Source organism: Ursus maritimus, unplaced genomic scaffold, assembly GCF_017311325.1.
Source record: "Ursus maritimus isolate PB19 unplaced genomic scaffold, ASM1731132v1 scaffold_3, whole genome shotgun sequence".
NCBI lineage: Eukaryota > Metazoa > Chordata > Mammalia > Carnivora > Ursidae > Ursus > Ursus maritimus.
The window spans coordinates 55,736,455-55,760,876 of record NW_024425563.1 but is presented as its reverse complement, the minus strand read 5'-3'; positions in this window follow the sequence as shown (position 1 = coordinate 55,760,876).

The window sequence follows — 24,422 nt, the reverse complement described above, 5'->3', positions numbered from 1 at the left end:
TCTGAAACTGCTCCCCGCGCAGTTGCTCTCTTCTGAACTTTGACAGAAACTTTCCTTTGTCCTCACCAGTCGTCGGCGAACCCTCTTCTGGGGTGTGCGACAGGTTGTAGAATCGATACAGGCATATCAGCTTTACCCACGGTTCAGCAGTTAGGACGGTAGCAGATTAGGTGATTGGCCAGCACCTGCATAACAATGAGGGCTTAGTTTCGCTGCTTCTAAGAACCCCCCGCCAAAAAAAAGTAAAGCCACTTTTGCTTTTTAACTGCCATCTCTACAGCTGTACTGGCTTCTTAATACAATATGTTTGTGTATCAGGGTGAGCAAATTTCAGCAGGTGTCATTGTAAATAGTGCCAGCTTAAAATGGGACTGAACTCTGGCACTCTGCATAGAAGCCCCTGACACTGACACCATTCTGAATCTACCAAAATGGGTTACAATGTGTGGAATTGGAGGCAGTCACTTCTACCTGAATTTGAATGAATGTAGTTTACCCGAACCTGCTGCCAAAGTGTGTTATTCTGTTGGGTGTTAGAAGCTAGTTTACAAGGAAATTTGAAGATTTTCAGGTTTGAAATGCAGAAAACCCTTCCATCTCTTTTTTTAAGGGAGTAGGAAGGCATTTGGGAAAACTAACGCCAATAGTTCATTCCCCTCTCCAGAATCTCCTTCCCCACACCTCAGCTCCTTTCCTTCACAATGGTACTATTCTATAAAATGAAATTTACTTAACACATTATTCTTATATTCTCAAAATATCAAGTGAAGGCATTACAAACCTGTGTTAACACCAAGGAAACAAAATTGTTCATTTAGATAGTTCGGTAGAAATTCAAGAAAAACCCTCATTTTACTGAATTTAATTGAGGCAAAGTAGTTTTTGTTGTTTTGATCTACATCTGATACATAATTTCCATATTACTGGCCCAGCAGAATTCTGACCTCTGCAACACATAAAATGTGTTAACTAGTATTGACAGATTAAGCCGTGAATAGGAAATACGATCGGAAAATACTGTCTGGACTAAGATATTAAGGGAAACTAAGAGATACTAGAGACAACAAGGAAGCTGGAAAAAGATACTGTTCCAACCTGTAAGTAAGAAAACAGAGAAGGAGACATTAATATTTAAGATATCAGCTGGTGAATTAAAACTGTAATTTAGGTGTCTAGCCCTGAGTATTTAACTTTTTGCACATATTTTCCCATTCCAAGAGCAATACATTTTCATCTATTCGAAAGGTGGTAAAGTAAGTGTAGACATAACATGAGGTTTGTAGCAACCTGTAATGTGACCTGAGCATGCTTTTAACATTTAAGAGTTTATCAGTGGACCTAGGAGCGAACCAAAATCATCCTACCTGTTTTCTCAGCCAGTCCTTTCTGTGACCTAAAAAACTCTATGCTAGCTAGCGTCCCAAGCCCCTCCTCACATCCACCTCTCTGACCTCATTTCTACTAAGCGCTATGTTCCAGCTTTCCTGCTCCTATAACAGCAAGGCATGTTCTTTCCTTGGGGCCTTTGCACTGACTGGTATTTCATTAGAAGGATCTTTCCACCAAATACCTGCATGGCTAGATCCCTCACTACTGTCTGATCTTTGCTCAAATGTCACCTTTTTCAAAGAAGCCTACTCTGACCATCCCATTTAAAATGTTGCCTGTCGCCATCCTCCTCCCCTGCTTCAGTTTTCTTTATAACTCTTACACCTTCTAACATAATTACTATTTTTCTTCCTATTGTCTTCCCTCCATGAAAACGTAAGCTCCACAAGGTCAGGGATTTTTTTTTGTTCTGTTCGGTGATGTTTCCCCAGCACCTAGAGTACTAAGACTATTGCATGAAACATAGTAGACAATAAATATTTAAGTGAATGGGTAAATCATTTCCAAAAAGACCTCAAAAGGAAAAAGCCTAACTAAAATGATTTAAAACAAAATCTTTGGTGTTGAAAGTTTAATTTTTTTTAAAAATTGGCCATTGCGTGTTCTTACCTTGCAATTATGGGGGTAGTTACTTTTATTGTCACTAGAATGCTGGAGAGAAGTTTATGACAAAGGTGAGCTACACCTTTATTTTTGATGGTGGTAATGGGATGAGGAATAAAAAAGATAAAATATGTTAAAAACAAACATTTATCTTGGGCATAAGTTAAAATTAACTTACTAGCAAGGGGAGCAACAAACTGAATATGGTATGCCATTTCAGTGAGTTATGGTAATTGAGGAATTATATAGTTGGGAAAGAATGTTTACAGAATCAGCTAGCTTAAAATAAGCACCTAATTTGGTACAGATTACAGTTGCATTCCATGTGGTCTTGAAAACATCCTATCAGTTGTTACAAAGGAAACCGGGAACCAGCTGATCTGAAATGCTGGCTGCTTTGGCTATCAATCAGAAATTCACAACAAAACAATCCGTCTTAAGAAACACATGATAAGGGTATTTACGTGGCTCTTCCTGCAAAAGGTTTGATTCCCCCAACAGCAGTGTCCAATCTGTCCAATTAACACAGGAAGGGATGACAAAGAGGTCAGAGGCAAAAATCAAGTGGGTGACGCTTTTAAACAGGCCACTGCCAGTGATTCTAAACCTCCCAGCAGCAATTTGGAATATCTAGTTCGCCTACTTTTTCATTTTAAAAAACAGAGAAAAAAATTCTACATATTCAGGTTGTTACAAATTGGCTACAATTCCTTTTGAAAAACTGGAAAAATACAGCATCAACCTTCTAAGCAAATCACAACTATCACACAGTTGTTATATTTTAATCTTCTGGTTTTTAAGCCATTTCGTTAACTCCAGTTTCTTCATAATACCATATCATCAGTGTCAACTACCATCACTCTGAACATTAAATAGTACTATGCATTCATTAACAAGGCCCAATATCAAAGCCAGTGAATCAGTAGTGAAGTAATGCTTTACCAACAGAGGAGACACGTTCTAAGAACAGACAACAGCAGGATATCCTGATCCTTTGTTATAGCTTTAGTAGGGCAACAGGAAGCAGAAATCTCTGGGCATTTAAGAGTGATCTGAAGTCTAGTTTCAAATAGCCCAGATTGTGCTTTTTTCTTGCGTAGTATTTTTTGAGGAAATACTGAGGCAGCTCAAGCCTAAGAAACTGAAACAGAGATAATATGAAGCTTTGGTACAATAGGTGCAGCCATAGCAAAATAATAACGTTCACATTTCAGAAGTATGAAGAGATCACTGGCAACCCCAGTCAATAGTTTTTAAAACAAATATTTTTACATCACAAAAATTAGACCTGGAGCACTTTTCAAGCACTTAATTCTCAATTATGAATACTATTTTTCCGTACTTATTATGGGCCAGGTACTGTAGGAGGTATTTTGCAGATATTATGCTTAACAATTGAAGAAGGCTGTCACAATAGATCTTATTACCCTTTGAGGCCATGACAAATTTAGCGAGTTGCCCCAAGTCACCTATCGAGGGTATATACTACCAACATCATTTATCACTGTTGATGTTGACTTCAATCAACCTGGCTGAGGTAGTGTTTGTCAGATTTCTCTGCTACAAAGTTACTGTTTTTTTCCCCTCTTTCCATACTACTACACTCCTTGGAAGAAAGTCACTATCAGCAGCCCACACACAAGGAGCCCAGAATCATGTTCCTTCTCCTTGAGGGCAGAGTATCTACTTAAATTATTTGGAATTATTTTGCATGGGAAATTTGTCTCTTCTCCATTTTTTTATCAATTCGATCATTTATATAAGTATGGACTCATAGATATTTATCTTATACTCTGGGTTAAATCCAACAGTTTTTTATTTTGTTGTCAGATTGTTTTGGCCATTGGGAATTCTTAGTTGCCCTATGTCCTCTTAATATACTCATATCAATGTGGGTAGCTTTTTGTTTTGTTTTTTGAGCACTTCCTTACTTTCTACAAGATACTCTAGATACTACAAAATGCTCCAGGGTCATTATACACCAATCCTAGAATCAGCCATTTCTTTAAGGAATTTCCAGTTCCTTTATTGGAGATTGGTATTAGAAACCAAGACCTAGGCACTAGGTGTGTTGTTCTTTGCTACTCAGGGTGTCCTTTCTTTTCATCCCTTGCAACTGACAAAGCAAGGAAATATGTGTGTGTACACTAATCCATATCTATACATATTTCTGTATGTAACCATCTGTATTTATATTAAGCTAAACATGAGTTCATACTGATGTCTCCCAACTCTAACCCATTAACAGTGAATCATTCTAGCCTTCTCCCTTTGCTTATCTGCAAATTCCCACTCTAACAGTGGGAAACCTGGTTCCTACCATTTGCCATTCATTTGTTTAATTGTTTAATCTCAGTATACATGCATAGCAATATCAGAATTGTTAACCCTTGGGCAACAACCTGATCAACTAGAGTACAGTGTCTAGACACAATTCCTTTTGTCTTTAATCTTAGTAATTTCAGTTATTTCCAAAGTTTCTTCGTTCAGCTACCTTTCCCCCCACTTCCTTCAGTAAGGTTGTTTCATACGTTTGTAATATACTTAGATTCTCTTGTAGCACTCTACTCTCTTTTTTGAGATTCCCCCAACCTCCTAAATGATTTGATTTTTTCTCATTTGCACATAGTAAGTTTCACTCTTTGTGCTTTTTGACAACTACTTAACGTCTTATCATACAGAATAGCTTCACGGCTCTAAAACATAAAAGGAAAATACATAATGAAATTACTTTTACATTTTTATTTATAGACCCAAACAACTGATGATTTTACAGAAGAAACTTCACTTGGATATAGAGATATCAATAAAGATACACACATATATATTATATTTGATATATTAACTATGTAATTCTCTATGACACCTAATACTAAGTTCTTGCCATATGCCAGCCTCTGTTCTAAGTGCTTCACAACAACATGATGTTACAAATGATGAAACTGAAGCCCAGAGAATTACATTTTTTAGCTCAAGTTTACACAAGTAGTAGTGAAGTTGATATTAAATGAAAAAATTAAATATATGCACATATGTATGTGTGTGCGTGTATATATATCTCCCGTATAGTGATATAATTTAGTATTACATGTGTGTACATACTGTATCTTGAAGTATATTGACTTTAAAAATTAAAAATTTTCAATAATCATGTCCCTTGTTTCTTCTGTGAATCATAAGAACTGTGGCTGGACTTTGACCTCCTGTTTTTGCCTTCAGCCAAAGGAGGAAATGAGAAAAGGAATCAGTGCTCATAGACAGAACCTAATATGTCCCCATATTTAAGGCTTACCTCAGCTAGTTCCATTTTTACAGAGTAAGGGTGAAATCAAAGACTGCTATTATATTGTACCCTGCTTTACAGCTTAATAAGTAAGGTAAAAAACAAGATTATTCTAAAAATTACTATTGTTTTTAAATGGCAATATATTATGTTAATTGGCACAAAGTTCATTTGACCTGCCTTTACCCTTGCATATATGGTGACCTTTCTGTTTTAAATAAAAATTTCAAATTTATGGGATGTCTGGGTGGCCCAGTTGGTTAAGCATCTGCCTTTGGCTCAGGTCATGATCCCAGGGTCCTGGCATGGAGCCCAGTGTCAGGCTCCCTGCTCAGCAGGGGAGTCTGCTTTTCCCTCCCTCTCTACCCCTCCCCCAACTCGTGCATGCGCGCACACGCTGTCTCCTCTCTCTCTCTCAAATAAATAAAATCTTTTTAAAAAGTTTCAGGGCGCCTGGGCAACTCAGTCGGTTAAGCATCTGCCTTTCCGTCAGCTCAGTATCCTGAAGTCCTGGTATTGAGTCCCACATCAGGCTCCCTGCTTGGCAGAGAGTCTGCTTCTATCTCTGCACCTCACCCTGCTTGTGTTCTCTCTCTCTCAAATAAATAAATAAAATTTTTAAAAATATATTAAAAAATTTTAAAAACTTTCAAATTTAAACCTGTTAGTAATAAATGTACACATAATTACATTGAAAAGATATTAGACCTATGTGGAAGAAAATTAGTAAGAGCCCAAAAAGATTTACACTGTGGTCTCGTCTTTACTATTAAATAGGATTAAACCTTGGAAATGAAAATCCATCATTTGTTGAGTTTAGTGTCTTCTTCTGTAAAGTTAGGAGGTTAAACATATAATTAGATTAACACTAATATACTAATACACTGTGTACACAGTGTTATTTGAAACGTTTGGCAATGTCCTGTGGCTCAAGATCAAATGCTTTTTAAGGTTTTTGCAAGTTTAAAACTGTGGTACTTATGATAGCAAATAAGTTGCAGTTCATTTTCCTCTCACTTTCTTTTAACAAACATATTCATCATCACCTTTTTCAAAAACCTTGCTACAGAGCAGAGGCACACTCTGCACTCTGCTGTGAACTGTTATGTGCATGGTAATGAACTCCTCGAATTACCACCTTTCCACTTAAAATGAGACACCTCCTACCTTAGAACAGCCATGTGTGTAAATATCCACGAACAGAGAAATCAGCAAACATATCAGGAAAAGTTCTGGTCTATAAAAAACAAAGCAAATAGGCAAATAAAAGGAATGTGAAATCAGGCTATTTATTCTTGAAATCTATAGGATATTCACCTAATATGGATGGATAAGATTTATCTTGTTCACTAAATCAGCAAAATGCAGAGGGCTTCACATTTGATTTTTAAAAATAGATGTCCTTTTTGGGTTTTCCTGTTGCTGGGGAAGTGTTCTTTCTGTTGCTAACAGAGCTAAATGTTCTGCTTTGAATGGGAAATGTTTGTTTTTATTGGGAGTAGCAGAAGGATGAATGAAGGAATCCATTTTTTTTTTTTTAAACTGTGTTTCTGTGAGATGTCTGCCTTCTGGATAAAGGCACATGATTGGTAATTTACCAGAGAATCTTTTAATAGAATCATGAAATTTGTCTATTTACACATTATTTTATTCATTAAAGCTTAAACGGGCTAACTATTTAAATTGTAAAGATTACAGGGTTATAGAATTCATATCAAAACATTTATTGCCACTGAACTTTCAGTGGTTAGAAGGTACAAAGAAGACATTTATCATTTTTACATCTTTGCCTAGTGTAATTTAGCTTCAAAAAAGGGGTTTAGGGAAGAAATAGATGAGATCTAACTTTCCCTTCAAATCTCAGGATGACATAATTAAAATACAAACCGTCTTGCTCTTCATCTTTATATATTATTGTTTGTACTGTTTAGGGCAGGAAACTGATGGGGGAAATATCACAGGCAAGTAAATATGTACAAAATATTACTTTAGTATATACTGTGCTTAAAACTGCATGGGAAAAAAGGCCATTCTGGCTATCCTGAGCTTAATTACAGAATTATTTTTAATGTAATTTAGTTAACCCAAAATTAAGTTTTATACTATCACTATCTTAATTGTGTTGTAGTACTCCATGAAAGATTGTTGATTTCCTAAACAAGAGCTTTTACTTTGTTTCAAGCTGTGTCTGATTAATTCATCAAATGTATTCTTCATGGTTCTGCCAGAAATTTTGGTTACACTGAAACTCTGTGATGTGAAAATGTAATTGAGTCTCTGTCTTCCAAATTTTATTTTTGTCTTTAGAAGCAAGTTGTTAATCTATGAACCATTAGCTTTTGGGAAAGAGGGAATATTTCATAATATCTCTCTAAATCATTCTATGGCAGATGATAATGTCTTGACCTAGTCACTTCATTTTCCTCTGGGCATTGAGAAAGATTACAAATTCTGCCTCTCTAGGTGAGGTCATGTAACTAGCTCAGGTCAATGGAATGTAGCAATCCTCCTCTCTCTCCACCTTCCAAGGTGACCTTGGATGCTACTGAGATAACAGACACTTGAGACAGGAGAACCCATCTACTAGATCAAAAAAGAAAAACCTTTAGACTTTGCATGAGTGACAAGTTCCTTTATTGTTGTTGGTTGTTGTTACCACACCTAGCAATATATACCCCCAAATAAAACACTTTGTAACTCTACTTACTGAGAATAGAAAGTGTTTAACCCGAGAAATCCTCACCCTCTGTTCTGCCCCCCAGCTTCCAGGACAAGGGGACAGTTTTAAAGGATAGTACTTAAGTTGATCCTCAATAGTTACACTGGGTTTTAAGGAGAACTACTTTATCAAATCATGACCTGGGTGTTACAGATTAAACAGCCACACTCTACACACACACACACACACACAGAGAGATTTCTGGGAAAGGTGGACAGTCTGAAGACAGATCCTGCTCCATCCGGTCTACTCAGGAAAACAAAAAACAAAAAACCAGGGAAGTTAATGGAAGAGGGAAAAGAGTGATTAAGAGACAGATATGAACCAGAATGAAGGACAGGTTGCTCCTAAAGTACTGAGAGCCTTCCCAGAGAGTTCTAACAGCTATCATCCAAGGATGAGGAAAATTGGGAACTAAAGAGGTAATACAGTCAGCTGTTTGGCTCGGGCATTGCATCAAAGAATGACTTTGGTCAATTGGACTCTGGGGCAAGTTTTGCCTGGGGATCTCTTCAGGCGCTCCTCACCCTGACGGCAGGAGTCTCCCACACTGCAAGTTCACGGGCAGACAGAGGAACGGATGTTACTACACACCTCCTCTGTGCCAGGTGCCTTATGTACCTTGTAACCTTCAAGCTTCATGGTGAAAATTGTTAGCCCCACTTTTAAAATGAGGAAATTAAGGCTCAGAAGTTTATTGAATTTGCCTCAGAGTTCTCTGTTAATAAATAACGTATCAATTTGAATCTAGATTTTTCTGATTTGAAATTTACTCTTTTTTCTACTATACTACCCACAAACTCGGCCTCAGATCTAGGAGTTAATACATACTCTGAATGTCCAAAAAAAAAAAAAAAAAAAAACCACCTGTCTCTTCCTCAAGCATCTTCTGTTTTGGGTTTTTTTTGTTGTTGTTTTGTTTTTGTTTTTTGTTTTTTGTTTTTTGCAGTCTAGATTTCACGAGGGTCTATTAAAATAAACTGTAATTAATCTAACAATAACTTGTTTTTCCAGTTTACCCACTCCCCCCCTTTTAAGGAGAGATAAGAGTATGAACCCTATAGAGTTTTATCTGATTTCTTCTGTTAACTTGTCAAAATCTAACCATAGTTCTAGTCTAATGTAAACACACTTTACCTGTCCTGATAGTAGAAGCTAGTTTCACATATTTATTGAATTTTTCTTATTGATTGACACGCATTATATATTCAGCTAACCTCTCCAAGCCCACTGAGGCCTCTTTTTCATTGACAACATACGATTGCTATGTCTGCCTATTAGCCTCTGCCTCACACCATGCTTGTGCTGTAATCTAAGGGTATCCAGTCTATTTCTTTCACTTTGTCCCCCTTTCCAAGTGCAATGCCAGACTTAATCTGTGTCTTTTTTTTTAAAGAAAGGATTTTTATGTATTTATTTGACACGGGAGTGGGGGGGAGAGCACAAGCAGAGTGAGCAGGAGAAGGAGAAGCAGGCTTCCCCCTGAGCAGGGAGCCCAGTGTGGGACTCAATCCCAGGGTCCTGGGATCATGACCTGAGCTGAAAGCAGACGCTTAACCGACTGAGCCACCCAGGTGCTCTGAGCTATGTCAGTTCTATTCTCCTTCATTCTTCCCCCTCAGAGACCTATGCTTTTCTGTTTTTCTGCATCCCCTCTCCTCATCTGTGTCTGACGTTGGTAAGTCTATCATTAATCAACTCTTCCTCTGTCTCCTTAGGCTAATACCTAGTCCCTAAAGTATCCTTGTGACCATGGTCACAGACTGCCTCTGAGCCTCATTGGAACTGAAAGGGCTGACCTGTGATCTGTAAGCACCAGTAAGAACAAAACCGTGCACTCACTTCAGCAGCAGGCCTACTTCACTGCAGCACATGGACATTTATGAGAATGTAAGTCCAGAGCTGATTTGCAAAGTCCCATTTTTGACAGTGCAGATGGCAAATGTAAATTCATTTTCAGTCATTTCTGATCTTCCTCCTAAACTCTAGATTTTCTTTGCCTTATTTATTAGTCTCATTCATTAGCCCTTTTCTTTTGAACCCATTCCTTAGAAATATGTTTGGAACACTGTATCTCATATAAGCATATGCTTTTCTTTTCTTTGCTTATTTTAAGAACTACACTAAAATTTAAAATGTATACTAACTAAAACTAGTAGGTTTTTACAATAACACAAGGCTTAACAGGAACATGTCTGTACTCAACATCAAAGACAAAATAATTACTAAATGACACAATTACTATCTAGTTTTCAATGTAACTTATTCAGCAATTACTCTCATTTATCCATTTCATTTATTGCTTTAAAGCACATGAGAGCTTTGAGTTGCCAGAAAGCTAATAAGCAGCCCCTTTTGTATTTAATGTTAAATAGGTAAAAGTAAAGCAAAATATCAAAAGTGTTTCTCACTGTTGTTTTCCTTCATTCGTCAATTTTGGCCAAATTATAGTCTCTGAAAGATGGCAGTATATCTGAGATAAACAGCATATTCCTGGTGTTCATTGTCCCACTTTGCAAGTATAGTTTTTTAGCAGATTGTTAGAGTATGAAAAAGATTCTGATAGAGTTTGTGATATGATGAAATGGAAGTGAAGTTTTAATCACACACATTAATGAAGGAACAGACAAGGCTCGCAGGATTCTGCTTTGGCTTCCTTTTCCAACTCAAATGTAAAGCTTACGGAAATTACACTTCTTGTAAGTATGATAAAATAAGCACTCAATCACTGGCCCTAATTAAAGAGAAGATGAATTTTAAAAATCTGAAATGGTGAAGAATCTAAAACTTGTCAAACTATAGAGTATAAGCCATTCTAACTTGAGCATGTCTAATAGTGGATATCCACCCAGCTATAGTTATTGAGTATATTGTTTTAGAGAAATCATAAGGATGCCAAAGCAGACCCTTATTTTACATATTAGCTTTCTATTTTACAGTAACTTCAAGTTATTATTTTTTACCTACCCTTTCCTTCATAGAAATCTTGCAAACCATCAGTAGTGGAGCTGACTCAGACTGAACCATGAGTGAGGGGCAGTTGTTAAAATTCTCAGAATTTTACTAACCCATTTTTAGATATGATCATTATTAAAAATTAAAGTGTATACACTTACAATTAAATAAATTATATATACCACAAAGGTCATAAATACTCAAAAATCTTTGCTTCCTAATTATTTTACTACTTTTTACTATTATCTATGTTTTCGAGGTCATTTATGATTATTTTGTGGCAAAATACTGTAGAATAGTGTGTTACTTCACTTCTCTCAATTCTTTGTCCAGTGATATCCCTTTGTTCAGCTGTGGAGGGAATATTTATACCAAGGAAATTGGCAAATAGTACAAAATCAAGACCTGGGTTATTGTTTTGCTGATTTTCTAGAGTTAAGAAAGTGGTCAAGAACATGTTAATAATTCACATTTAACCTAAAAGGTGTGATGACCAACTGTTACAGTGTGAATAACACACACACACACACACACACACACACACACATTGAGAAACTATTCTTCTACCATTCAAAAACTATTATCGAATTCAGCAAAAAAGTTGCTTACACTATTGACAAATGAATGAAATTCTGACATCTCACTTGTTAAAGAAAATATCAACCAGGGTTCGTTCACCAAACACGTGTCTGTCGATTGCAATCACAGTTTAGCTAGGATACAAGAATTCAGCAAAAATCAACAAAAGCATTACAAGAGGATTAATTGGCTATATGCAAATAATAACAATATTGAATTTTGTCTCATTTTTAATAAATTGTGTGCCACTCATTTTTGTATCAGTAAAATACATGATAAATTTATATGCATCTATAGATGTGTGAGTACCTTTTTTCCCCCAAAGAGTCAGTTTACCAGCTTGCCCCTGTCCAGCAGTGACACTCTCTGATCCCCTTCACACAGTCTCAGTTTACCCATTGGTAGCCAGGGTATTCCTCTTCTCCTCCGGATTCTTGATGCAGGGACCTGAGGGTGTTGGTTACAGTGCTTAAGGTGATCCATCCTCTTTCTTTTACTTACAGACACTGCCTTCACGGCTGTGGAACTTGCACTTGGTTAATTTGAGCAGCAGTGATTAGTGAATTGACAAGTGACATAAGCAGAGATAGAGTCCCTTTCTGGCTTTGATACTGTGGATGCTCAGGGTTGGTGTTTCTCCTGGGGTTGCTAAGCAGGATCTGCTGGCAGGTATGTTCTCTACCACATAAAGAAGGCATCTCTGCAGAGCAGCAGGAAATGACGTTAAGGGGCCTGGGGGGCTCCATTTCCGCCTTCAGCTCAGGTCATGATCGAGCCCTGTGTTGGGCTCCCCGCTCAGCGAGAGGCCTGCTTCTTTCTCCCTCTCCCTCTGCCTGCTGCTCTCTCTTTCTCTCTCTGTCAAATAAATAAACAAAATCTTAAAAAAAAAAAAGAAAGAAAGAAAGAAAGAAAGAAAGAAAGAAAGAAAGAAAGAAATGACACGAATATGTCAAGAGAAGTAGACAAGCAGAAATGAGCAGCAGAAAGAATATGTTCCGGTGATGTTGAGTTTCCAGATCCAGTTCTTCCTATACACCTTACTTCCTGTAGCCATTTCTTCATTTCTGTGAATTATTCAGTATCTTCCTAGATACACGAACCGATACATTTATCTTTGCCTGAAGATAATGTAAACTGGTTTTCTCTTTACTTGTAATATTAGAGCCCTGATGAATACGAATTCCTGTGCAGTAAATGGGCAGGCGTTGGCAAGTCTGGGAACTGCCTGAAATTCTATGCAAGATTTTGTATTTGTATTTAAGTGTGTTTTGCCCTCCGCCTCAGAATAGGGTTTATAGCTGGCCTCAGATTTAAAAACAAGACCTATAAGCCCATAAAAACTGACTTAAGTTAATGTGAATCAAAATAAACTAACCCCATGGCTTGCTTGTCAGAATTTGCTCAGAAGACACTACACCAAGGTGGTCACGTGCACCTGAGTAGGGATTGGAGTCTGTTTTTGCCTGATGTTTTTCACTAGATTTTAAGGCTTTCTAAGAGCTCTAACCAAAGACACTTATTTTTCGTTGAATTCCTCCCTTGTTACTTTCTTCACATAGTAGCCTATTTGTACATGTGTGATATTGTTAGCATATTTCTCAAGGGAGGAAAATGAGAGGCACTTGTTATTCACTTGACTTGTGAAACATCAAGGATGATGAACATCTATAAGAAGCCAGTATCCATCTATACAAACCTTTAAACATGACTTTTATCTACCTTTAGAAATAACTTTCAGGGAAATAATATTGTGCGTGAAATTCAAATTTGTTAAATATATCTCAGATGTTTTAAGATTACTTGCAAAAAGAATTCTGGGTTAAGAAGCCAGGGAAATTAAGTGATAGGGCAGAAAGAACCTTTATTGGAACAAATTAAAACTGGGCTCAATCTAAGTGAGAAAACAGTAAAATATAAGAAATCTATCTTGTTCTCTTGTGATGCTAGCTATCAAGTGGAAAATAATTGCATTTGATAAAGAGCAAAATAAAGTGTTCCCAATACTATGCGTTCAATAGCTTTACTTCAGAAAAAGCTAAAGCAATTTCATAGGATGATTTTTGTCTAAAAAAGTAATTTATTGCTTGGCTAAGCATGACACAGAAGGCTGTGCAGACCCCACTTACCTAACTGGAGCAATATTCTGTTAGCCTTTGTAGGAGTTTTGGTTGATTGTACCTTTTGCACTCAAAGAACGTATTTAAATCTCATTTAAAATACAGTGGACACCATAAAGTAATTGAGTCAAGATTCCTTTGAAAATAAATTCGGTTTAAAAATTAGAATGTGGTACACTGAAGTTTCTAAAAACTGAAAACACTTTGTCATCAGAGCCAGTAGACAACAATATAAATATCCTGTCAAGGCTGAAGTGAATAATGGTTAAGGCTTATACTGAAAACAACTAGACTAAGATATCACGTTAATTGGTAAGTCTAGTAATGAGAGCTTAGGAGCTAAAGCTATCAAATTAACTGGCCCACTTTAAGAAAAAAATTTACTACATTTAAACTTTACTTTTAGATGAAATTTAGTGTTGCTTCTTTAAATAATATTAACCATTAAGTTACCAGTTGAGAATGATTAATCGATGCCCAGAAAGAAATTCTATCCTTAGTTCTAAGGCCACAGTAGGTTATATCTATTTAATGTGTAGTTGAGCTAGTCTTTAAGGCTAGCTCACATTCTTGGAGTCTATAATTGTCTTCACAAATACTTCTTATGCTATTGGCTATAATATTAGCCCAAACGTGTACAGATAGATTGATGGATAAGCATGACACAGAAAGCTTTGAAGGCCCTGATCACCAAACAGAAACAATATTTGCCACTCTGTAATATACAGCTAAGAGAAAGGTTTGGGTACAATAAGATTAAGGGATTGGCCCTGGGGTGCTCTTGACCACGGAACTCAGATTTTCATCACAGCTTGTTACAGAGAAGTGCAAATTCACGTGGCTGTAGGCGTTCAGCTCTGAGAATAAAGTTAGACATAAAAATAATCTCTTTGGGGACAGGAAATATGTGACCCGTTATTCTTTATCATCTACTTATTGACAGTATTTATTTCTTCCATAAGATGCCTGACCCTGACATCGAAAGTAGTAACTTACCCCAAACTAAACAATAATCATGAGCAATTCCCAAAGTGACAGTCCCTCCAACCAAAGAGACCAACAGAGAGCTTGCAAGCGGCGAGAAAGACATCCAAATGTACCAGTTCTTGCTGAAGGAACCAGGATGGCAAAGATTTATCCCATTATGTCTAATTTTAAAATTCCACAGGCCACTTCAGGTTTAAAATTCCATCTTTTTCCAAAAGTTTCGCTTCCATCCTTCACTCCAAGCATTAGGACCATCTTTTATACCTTCCTCCAAATTCGAAAGCAGCTGAGAAATTAAAAAGAATAAATCCAATAGGTGCTGAGAGGAAAAATATGGGTCTCAGAGTTGGTTTGGGATAAGTATAGAATATTTAAAATCTTAGTGTAAACCCCTTAGCAAAAGTAAGTGTATTTCTTTTCTCTTAAAAATGTTTATTTGCATAATTTTGTTTAATAGACAGCTGATTGGTCTCTGATGATAAAATAATTATGAAAACACCAGGAATTGACAAGTGAATTAAATTGCTTGCCATAATCAATATTGCTACAGTTTGAAAATAGGATGTGGGGTAAGGGAGAAGCAGAGTGGGAAATTTAGAATTTCTGTAGGACATTATGGTTTTTTTCAGTCAGTCACTATTGATAAAAGTCAATTTTGAATTAGTTTAAAAATCAAAGATTAATAGGTAGCATTATAGGATATGCAATTTTATAAAATTTAACAGTATATATTTTATGAACTCTCTAGATAAAGATAGCTGTTAGGAAAGATGCCAGTGATAGAACACTTTTTTATTTTTATTTTTTATTATTTATTTATTTATTTATTTATTTACTTTAAATATTTTATTTATTTATTCAACAGAGACAGAGACAGCCAGCGAGAGAGGGAACACAAGCAGGGGGAGTGGGAGAGGAAGAAGCAGGCTCCCAGCGGAGGACCCTGATGTGGGACTCGATCCCAGAACGCCGGGATCACGCCCTGAGCCGAAGGCAGATGCTTAACCGCTGTGCCACCCAGGCGCCCCTGGAACACATTTTTAAATGTAATAATTATATTGCATACAATCATTGGTTTGTAGGTCTTTCTCCTCCACTAAATTGAGCTCCTTGAAGGAAAGAAGCCTGGCTTTGTATGCACAGGTCCTACACAAAATGAGACTCAAATGTTTATGCAGTTGATTAATTTACTTACTCATATCTTATATTTTTATGGAGCATATACTCAAATGAGAGTTTATATTAGAATCATTTTTGAAGCTTTTTATAAAGCAGATGCTCAGGAACCATACACAGGCTTACATATGTTTAAAAAGCTCTGCAAATTGATACACCTTTCTGTGATATGCTGTGTACATAGAGAACCACGAAAGTCAGAAACAAGGCAAGGATGTCTATTAGCTCCACTACTGTCAATCTTGGAGCAGAGATGTTAATGAATTTAATCATATAAGAGAGAATAAGCAGAAGTATTAGAACTGCAAAAGAGTAAAACTATATATAACCAATGGCATAAGATATGTTAGTATACCTAGAACACAGAAGAGAATCAATTCTAACACAAATAAGAAAAAACATCTAATAAGGTAGCAGATATTAAATTACATTAACATATAAAAACCAATAGCTTTCACGGAGAGAAAAAGAGCCGTTTAAAATCTATAATTGAGGGCGCCTGGTTGGCTCAATTTAGCAGCTGACTCTTGGTTTCAGCTCAGGTCATGAGCTCGGGGACATGGGATGGAGTCCCACGTCCCTCTCCACCTCCAGGGTGGAATCTGCTTGAGGTTCTCTCCCTCTCCTTCTCCCTTCCCCTTTGCCACTCATGCACTCTTTCTCTCTGAAAAAAATAAATAAATAAAATCTTTGAAAAAATTTATAATTGAAGAAAAAATATTTATAATAACAACAAAAAAATACTTAAGAATGATCGTAACAGAAAGTATGCTAAACCTATGTAAGAAAAACCTTGAAATAGTCCTAAAATCAAAAAATAGACCTGAAGAAATGGAAAGCCATCCCTTATTTTTGGATGAAACAACTCAATACCGTAAAGATGTAAATTCTCTCCAAGTTAATATATAAATTTAATGTGATCCTTATTAATATTATTACTAAAAATACCCTGAAGTTGGTTTCTTTTTGTTTCTGTTTTTGTTTTGATGAAAATAGGTTGATTTTAAAGTTCCTATGGTAAGATAAACATTGAAGAAGAGCTGGGAAAACTCTAAAGAAAGAAAATGTAGTGAGTGAGGACTTGCGATTCCCTGTATATACTGTTTATGCTGTGATGTCACATGGACTCCTTGTGTGCCTGTCATCTTTATTATTACCGCACAATGGACTCTCCTCAAATAATGACTTCCGTTAGAACCAAGCCCAGTGCTTCTTTCAACGTTGTATTTTGGTCTGGCTCCCTCAGCTTCTTACCTGGCAAAGAAGTCACTTTTCCTAGTGAACCCATTCCGGTGCAATCCTGTCTTCCGTCTTCTTGGTCCTTGTTGACAGTTAGATAGCTAAACCCATGTCATTTAGCCCTCAATCACCAAATTGCTTTTCATTGTGCTGCGGCAGAAATAACAGTGCTTACCTCTATCAGTTCTCCTCTTTTTGGAAACTGGGAAAAGCATGCATTTACTTCTTTGCCCACCTTGTAGTTGGGTGGTACTATTTTAGGTCGAATTCCTAGGATGCAGTCTCTAAGACAAAAATGTGTGGGCAAGTAATGTATTAAGGAAATATTCTCGAGGGAGACTGGTAGAGAAACAAAGGAAGTGAAACAAGGAATGAAATCAAGCCAAGTAAGAGTGTAAGTTCAGGCAAAAGTCTCACAGAGGGTAGGCTTGAGCATGATCCCACAGGAGAATTCTGGAGGACAGGTGATGCCTCTGAGTTGTCCTGAGCTGAGGAAAGGGACCTGAGCTTATATTCTTGCACGGGACAGTCATTAACCAACAGCCACTTCAGGCTTCATCCATGTAAATGCCGAACACTTCTAACTGTGCAAAGGAGCTTCAGCAGCTCAAGGGCAGGCGGCTGAAGGGGAGCCCCTGGTGCTGGCCACTGAATGTCCGTAGCCTGGAGATTTCAGGAGCTACGCCAGGGATGGGCATTGTCTCCCTTGGGTGCTGAGTAGTTCTGGCCAGTGATTTTTGGAAGGAAATTACTATCACAGGTGAATTTAATTTCCAGTGTGTGATCCACCAGCATTTTCTTCTCCTGTCTTGGCAACGTAAAACCTGCTTGGAAACTTTGGCAACCTGCTTTGGAAAATCCAGCACTGCAGGAAGGGAAAGCCTTGTCACCTTGTATTCTGTAGTTATTGGTGCAGAACCTCCTTCAGGGGGCGCCTGGGTGGCACAGCGGTTAAGCGTCTGCTTTCGGCTCAGGGCGTGATCCCGGAGTTATGGGATCGAGCCCCACATCAGGCTCCTCCGCTATGAGCCTGCTTCTTCCTCTCCCACTCCCCCTGCTTGTGTTCCCTCTCTCGCTGGCTGTCTCTGTCTCTGTTGAATAAATAAATAAAATCTTTAAAAAAAAAAAAAAAGAACCTCCTTCAGATCTGTGTTGGACATTTATGTTAAAATAAGAAATAAATGTAGGCTGTATATGTTAGTACGGTAGATCCTCTCCTGTCCTAATACACATAGCATTTATGCTTTCTTTCTTCAAAATTACTTGTTGAGCAAATACCATGTGCTAGGCATGTGCTAGAGAGTATAGAGATAAAGAGGAATTTTTCCCCCCCCAGAGGGCCTATTTTCCAATAGAGTATAGTTTATGCCACAATAGAGAAGCTGTGGGTTCCAAAGTGTTATATTAAAAATGAATAGAAAACTTTCGGACAGCAAGTCAGGGAAGGCTTCTTAGAGGAGGTTACATATAAGTTACAAAAATGAGAAGGAACTAGCTGGAAAATAAACGGGCTAGGGAAGAGAGGTCATCTCATGCAGTAAGAGCATGAGATGCAAAGCTCAGACTCATAAGAAACAGGATACAGCAATGACTCACTAAATATAACAATTCACAAATTAGTATTTTAATGATCTGTTTGTTGTAGCTTGGCCTATCAGATTGAAGCACGGACTAGTTACTTCATAGGAAGTCAATTCAAATCATGAGCTAGTTCATGACCTAAGGCAGATTATTATTTTACCTCACCGTGTCCTGTTTATCTACTGTGAAAGGTGCAGTTACTGATTTGCTTCGTGGGGATGTTGTTTAATTAATATTTGAAGTTTCTTTGAAAATATCAGGCCCTCCTCAAACTTGAAGAACTAGTACAACTTCCTTGGGATCTGTGTTAATGAACGGCAACATGATTTTATTTATTTATTTATTTATTTGTTTGTTTGTTTGTTTGTTTATTTATTTTTGAGAGAGAGAGAAAGAGGACAAGAGAGCATATGAGCAGGTGAGGGGAAGAGGGAGAAGCAGACGATACCCACTGAGCAGGGAGCCAGACACGGAGCTTGATCTCAGGCATGACCTGAGCCAAATGCAGATGCTTAACCGACTGAGCTGCCGAGACACCCCCATGATTTTTTTAAAAAATGTATTGATTTACTTGAGGAGGGGAGGGACAGAAGGAGAAGGAGAGAGAGTTTTAAGCAGACTCCACATTGAGTGTGGAACCCTATGCAGGGCTCAATCTCATGACCCTGAGATCATGACCTGAGCCAAACCAAGAGTTGGAAGCTCAACCGACTGCCACCCAGGTGCCCCAATAAGATGATTTTTCAATCTTCAGATTACAATAAATGTAAAGAAAGTAACTTGTTTTTTTTTCACTAGTACTAAAGGACTTTCTGCTCTTGGTCTTTAATGGTCTCAGGCTAAAGAAAATGGTAGAAGTATTCCATGACAAAATTACAACAATTCCTAGCAGATGAGAAATTTTTTGAAGTGACCATCACTGGAAGGGCTTCCAGGGAATAAGTACTCACATGGCCCATTTTCAGAATTCAGATAGAATCAGAAACTGCCATAAGCCCATTTTATGGACCAGACCAGGTTTCTTTTTTCGCCCATGCTGGGATGTGACAGTAAGCAATAATACACACCAAAATAATCCCCTAGAAAAATATGCTTTGTTTTCTCTCTTTCTCTTTTAAAGATTTATTTATTTATTTTGGTGGGGGAGGAGTAGAGGGAGATGGAGAAAGAGCATCTTAAACAGACCTACCCCACTGAGTGTGGAGCCTGACACAGGGCTCGATCCCATGACCCCATGAGATCATGACCTGAGCAGAACTCACAAGTCGGACACTTAACCTACTGAGCCACCCAGGGGCCCCAATATGTTTTGTTTTCTAAATACCTGAAACATGCACACTTGTGTAGTATTTTCAGTGTTCTCAAATATATTAGTGAATAGAAATGATCTGATCTACATATTGATTAAGCAATGTTGATATTGCTTAAAGTTTCCCCTTATATTCTGAGAACACCATTCAGACTACAATGTGAAATTAAAAAGCAGGGTGCCTGGATGGCTCGGTTGGTTAAGTGTCTGACTTTAGCTTGGGTTGTGATCTCAGGGTCCTGGGGCTGGGCCTTAGGTTGGGCTCCCCACTCAGTGAGGAATCTGCTTGTCCCTCTCCTTCTGCCTCTACCCCTCCCCCTGCTCGTGCTCTCTCTTTTATCAAATAAATAAATAAAACCTTCAAAAAAAATTAAAAAGCTAATATAGGTCAAAATTCAAGTACATTACAATTGGTGGTGTGTGAGAAGTGTAATTACTAGATCAAATTGAAAAGATACAAATATGAAAGCAGAGTTGTGTGTCCACTTCTCAAGTGGGCATGTCCTATTATTTTTATTTGCATAGAATACTAGTCAGGCTTTTAATAGCCAAGTGATAGACTCATTTATAGGACAGTAATGAAAACAATAGTTAATATTTATTGAACACTTACTATGTACCTAGCACTATGTTAATCATTCGACTTACATTGTCCCATCTAATATTCCCTCAAAAATCTTGTCTCATATATATACTGTGTATACGAAGTCATATAGTAACTGATAGATGGTGGAATGTATGTGTATATTTGCCTAACTTCCCAGGAGAGCTATGAAAATTCTAGTAGTCACCCTGCATTGACAAGCAGTTTTCCCATTTCTCATTACTTCCTATAGAAAATACCTTTTGTTCTCTAGGAGTTTACTTATTACTTCTAGTGAGTTTTATAGAAAAAAAGTATAGCCTGCCATTTAGCAGATGCTGACAAGAATAAAAAATTACAAGAGTGAACAATTAAGAGAGTGTAGAGGAGGAAGGATACGGTCCAGGCCTCCAGATCTTTCTCAGCTCAGGTATCAGTTACCTTTCTCAGGTCTGAGCAGGCAGCCAGAAAGAAGATAGTATTAAATTGGAAGAGACATGACTGGCAGCAGAAAGAGGGAAAAAAGAAAGAGACTTAACTTTGGGTTAGAATACTAACATGGATTAGAATACTAACATAAAGAAGATACCTATTTTCATTTCATACAAGAGGAACCTGTAAGGTCAAAAAACAACACGAAGTCTTCCACCCAGGCGATAGAGCCTGAAATCAAATCCTAGTCTGTCTGGTTTCCAATCCTTTCTATCATTTTGCTGTTTACAGCAGTATTCCCTGAATCCACAGTGCTTTTCTATTGAAGTGAGCTGACTTTCCCAGCCCCTGCTCCAAGCAATCTAAATCTAGGTTTTCTGGTATCTTTTGAGATTCATAGTTGGACTGGAAATAGAAAGGAGAGTTAAGAGAAGCCGCAGAGGCTAGTAACTTTGTCTATGGATTCTGAGGCCTAATCTTTTGGGATTCAAATTCCAGGTTTACTGCTTACTCCCTGTGTTCCCTTGGGCAATTTGCTCAGGTTTTTTTTTGTGCATCTGCAAAATGGGGACAGTAATAATACCTACCTCAGGGAGGGTTTGTTTTTTTTTCCCTTAAACATGAAGCAATAACAACGGAACAATGCCTTTCACACAGCAGGTGTGAAATTCATGTTGTAAGACATTTCGATATAAAAGGCAAGACACTAATGTTATGGGTGGCCATAGGGTAGAAACCAAGAGGGCAATGAAGATCAAAATCCTCTCAAGGAAACAAAAATGGCTCAGTAAAAGGATGTGGGGGGGGGGAGAAAGAGAAGAGAGAAGGTGCATAGGGACTTGTAGGCAAGTTGGACAGAAGGAATAGGGGGCAAATGTCAAATAATGACAAGTTAAAGAATGTAGTTTAACAACAGACATTGCTAGGGAGTGAGAAGGAAACCTATCTTGCTTCCTTTCTGGCTGATCATAGAAGCAGGAAGACAAGAGCTTCCTAGAGGGAGCTGTAAGGGAGGCAAGGACTCTGGGGGAGAGCCTAAAGGAGCAGGAGCTGTGACAGATAAAACGGGATTAAACACACATTTGCCTGCAGGCGACGGGGGCATAGAGGTTGCAAAGAGGATGATGGAAATGAGGGGAAACGGATTATTGAAACGGAATTTGGTGAACAAAAGGAGGACAATAAATTTGTGCTGTGAAAGTGGGTGGGGAGAACAAGAATGAGGAAGTATAGAGTAGGAGAAAGAAGTAGGACATTCTGTGAGGCGGAGAAGAGTCAACAACTTATTTTCCACGCACCAAGAAACTGAAAGATAACCAGGTACACAGTGGGAGGTGAAGAATGAGTATAGTCAGCTGATAAACATACAATCATTGAATTGTGCAGGTGAAGAATTAGAGGTAGCTTATTCCTAAACGCTTATCTCATCAACGCTCTCCAGCTCTCTTTGACCCAGAAAATCCATACTCACAGTGTGAGGATCCACACAGAATCAAGGCTCCATCCACGCTACACATGAATGGTTAGGCCGGAAAAATCCTTTTCACACTTGTAGGAAAGGTGTAAATTTGGGGTGAGAATGGGCTGTTCACAATTTATTGAGCTAGGCGTGTTCTCTTATGGCTAATCTCTTAGCTTCAGGGGTTCTGACAAGAGTATGATTTTAGCCCAGCCTAGTTTAAGGAAATGAAAACATTAGCTTTCCAGACCTTAGAATAATTCACTGTCATATTTAAATTTGAATAGTTGACCCAGATTTTTCTTTTCTTTTCTTTTTTTTAAGTTTTATTTATTTAAGTATTGTCTACACCCAACCTGGGGCTTGAACTCAGGACCCTGAGATCAAGAGTCACATGCTTTTCCAGCTGAGCCAGCCAGGCACCCCAGTTGACCCAGACATTGATAGTGGTCCTAATATGCATGCTGTAGAAGCCTTTGGCCCCTAGTGTGGCTGTTAAGTGAACTAGGAAATCGAATGGGTTATGAACTGAAGAGTTGGGATGAATAGACTGTTATTCCAGACACTGTTATAAGACACTCTATTATTTTTTAAATAGATTCCATGCCCAACATGGGGCTTGAACTCACGACCCCGAGATCAAGAGTCACATGCACCACTGACTGAGCTGCCAGGTACCCTAATATAAGACATTCTAAATTGTTTCGGGAGTACTTACATGTGTTAATATATTAAGTATGTTTTCCCAAAGACTCATTTAAAAAAACATATAGCAATAAATATCAACATACTTAACTTCTAGTAGTCTTGTATGTTCCTTAAAAAATATTACCCTTTTCTTCTTTGGCAAAATTTCCAAATCTATATAGACATTAACTTTCAGAAGTAAAGGACTTCCATGTACATCTAAATATTGAGACATTTAAAAAAAAAACTCAGACTGATAAAAATCATTTTTATATTATATTTTGAACTGGATTAAAATCTCAACTCTAGGTGGCAGCTTACTCCATCACTTACTTATGTTCATTTAACAAGCAGTAGATTCATTCACAGTTTTTCCATGAATGTATAATTTTGTGTAAAAATTAGTCCCTGGCTCACAGTAGCTGTTAAAAATAGATTTGATTTTAGGAATAAAATCATGGCTTGAGATGCAGGTTTTCCTTATAGCTTGTCATTCCTCGTTCATTAAATTGATGGGATGAAGCTAAAAAGAATGAAGATGAATGTTTCAACCAATTTTTTCTTTGAGGAATATAATCCTCAAATCATGGCAACAGCTCCATGTCAAGGTTGTGTTTCTCTCATGCAGAATAGAATTTAGTATGAACAATTTTTTCCTGAATACACTGATTTTCAGAAATATCAAGGATGTCCAAGACTCCAGATTTTCTGAGATTGTTTAATGATATTGATTTAGTTGAAGGAAAAATATCCTATAAAAAAGGAAAGTGACTCATAACTGTGTTTCTTTGCATCTCATTGACGGAAATAGCCAAAGCTAGAGTTTAATTAGGTTGTCAAGGACCAAAATACTCAGGCGGACTGATTAAAAACAATGCTTTCCCCCAACCCACTCGCTCACAAAACACAACTGTATGAGGTGTTTTGCGCTTTTTTGTATTTGTAAGGGCCCTAACAATGGGATGTGCAGAATAACTCCAGGCACTTACCACCCATAACTTGCTACACTTCACAGTTCTTTCATTTTTTAGTCCCAGCAGGAGAAAAATGAATAAGGATTTAAACTGTATCCTAAAAATAGGTTTTCTTTAAAATGGGGATGATACCTGCTTTTCTGTGTTGTTGTGAACATGAAATAAGATTATGTTTATACACAGTGACTGGCAACTTCACATTCCATATGTATATATTAGTTATTCTCATTCTTACTATTCTTATTTTTTTTCTAAGATTTATTTATTTATTTGTCAGAGAGAGAGAGCACGAGCAGGGGGAGAAGCAGGCGGAGGAAGAAGCAGGCTCCCCACTGAGCAAGGACCCCCCC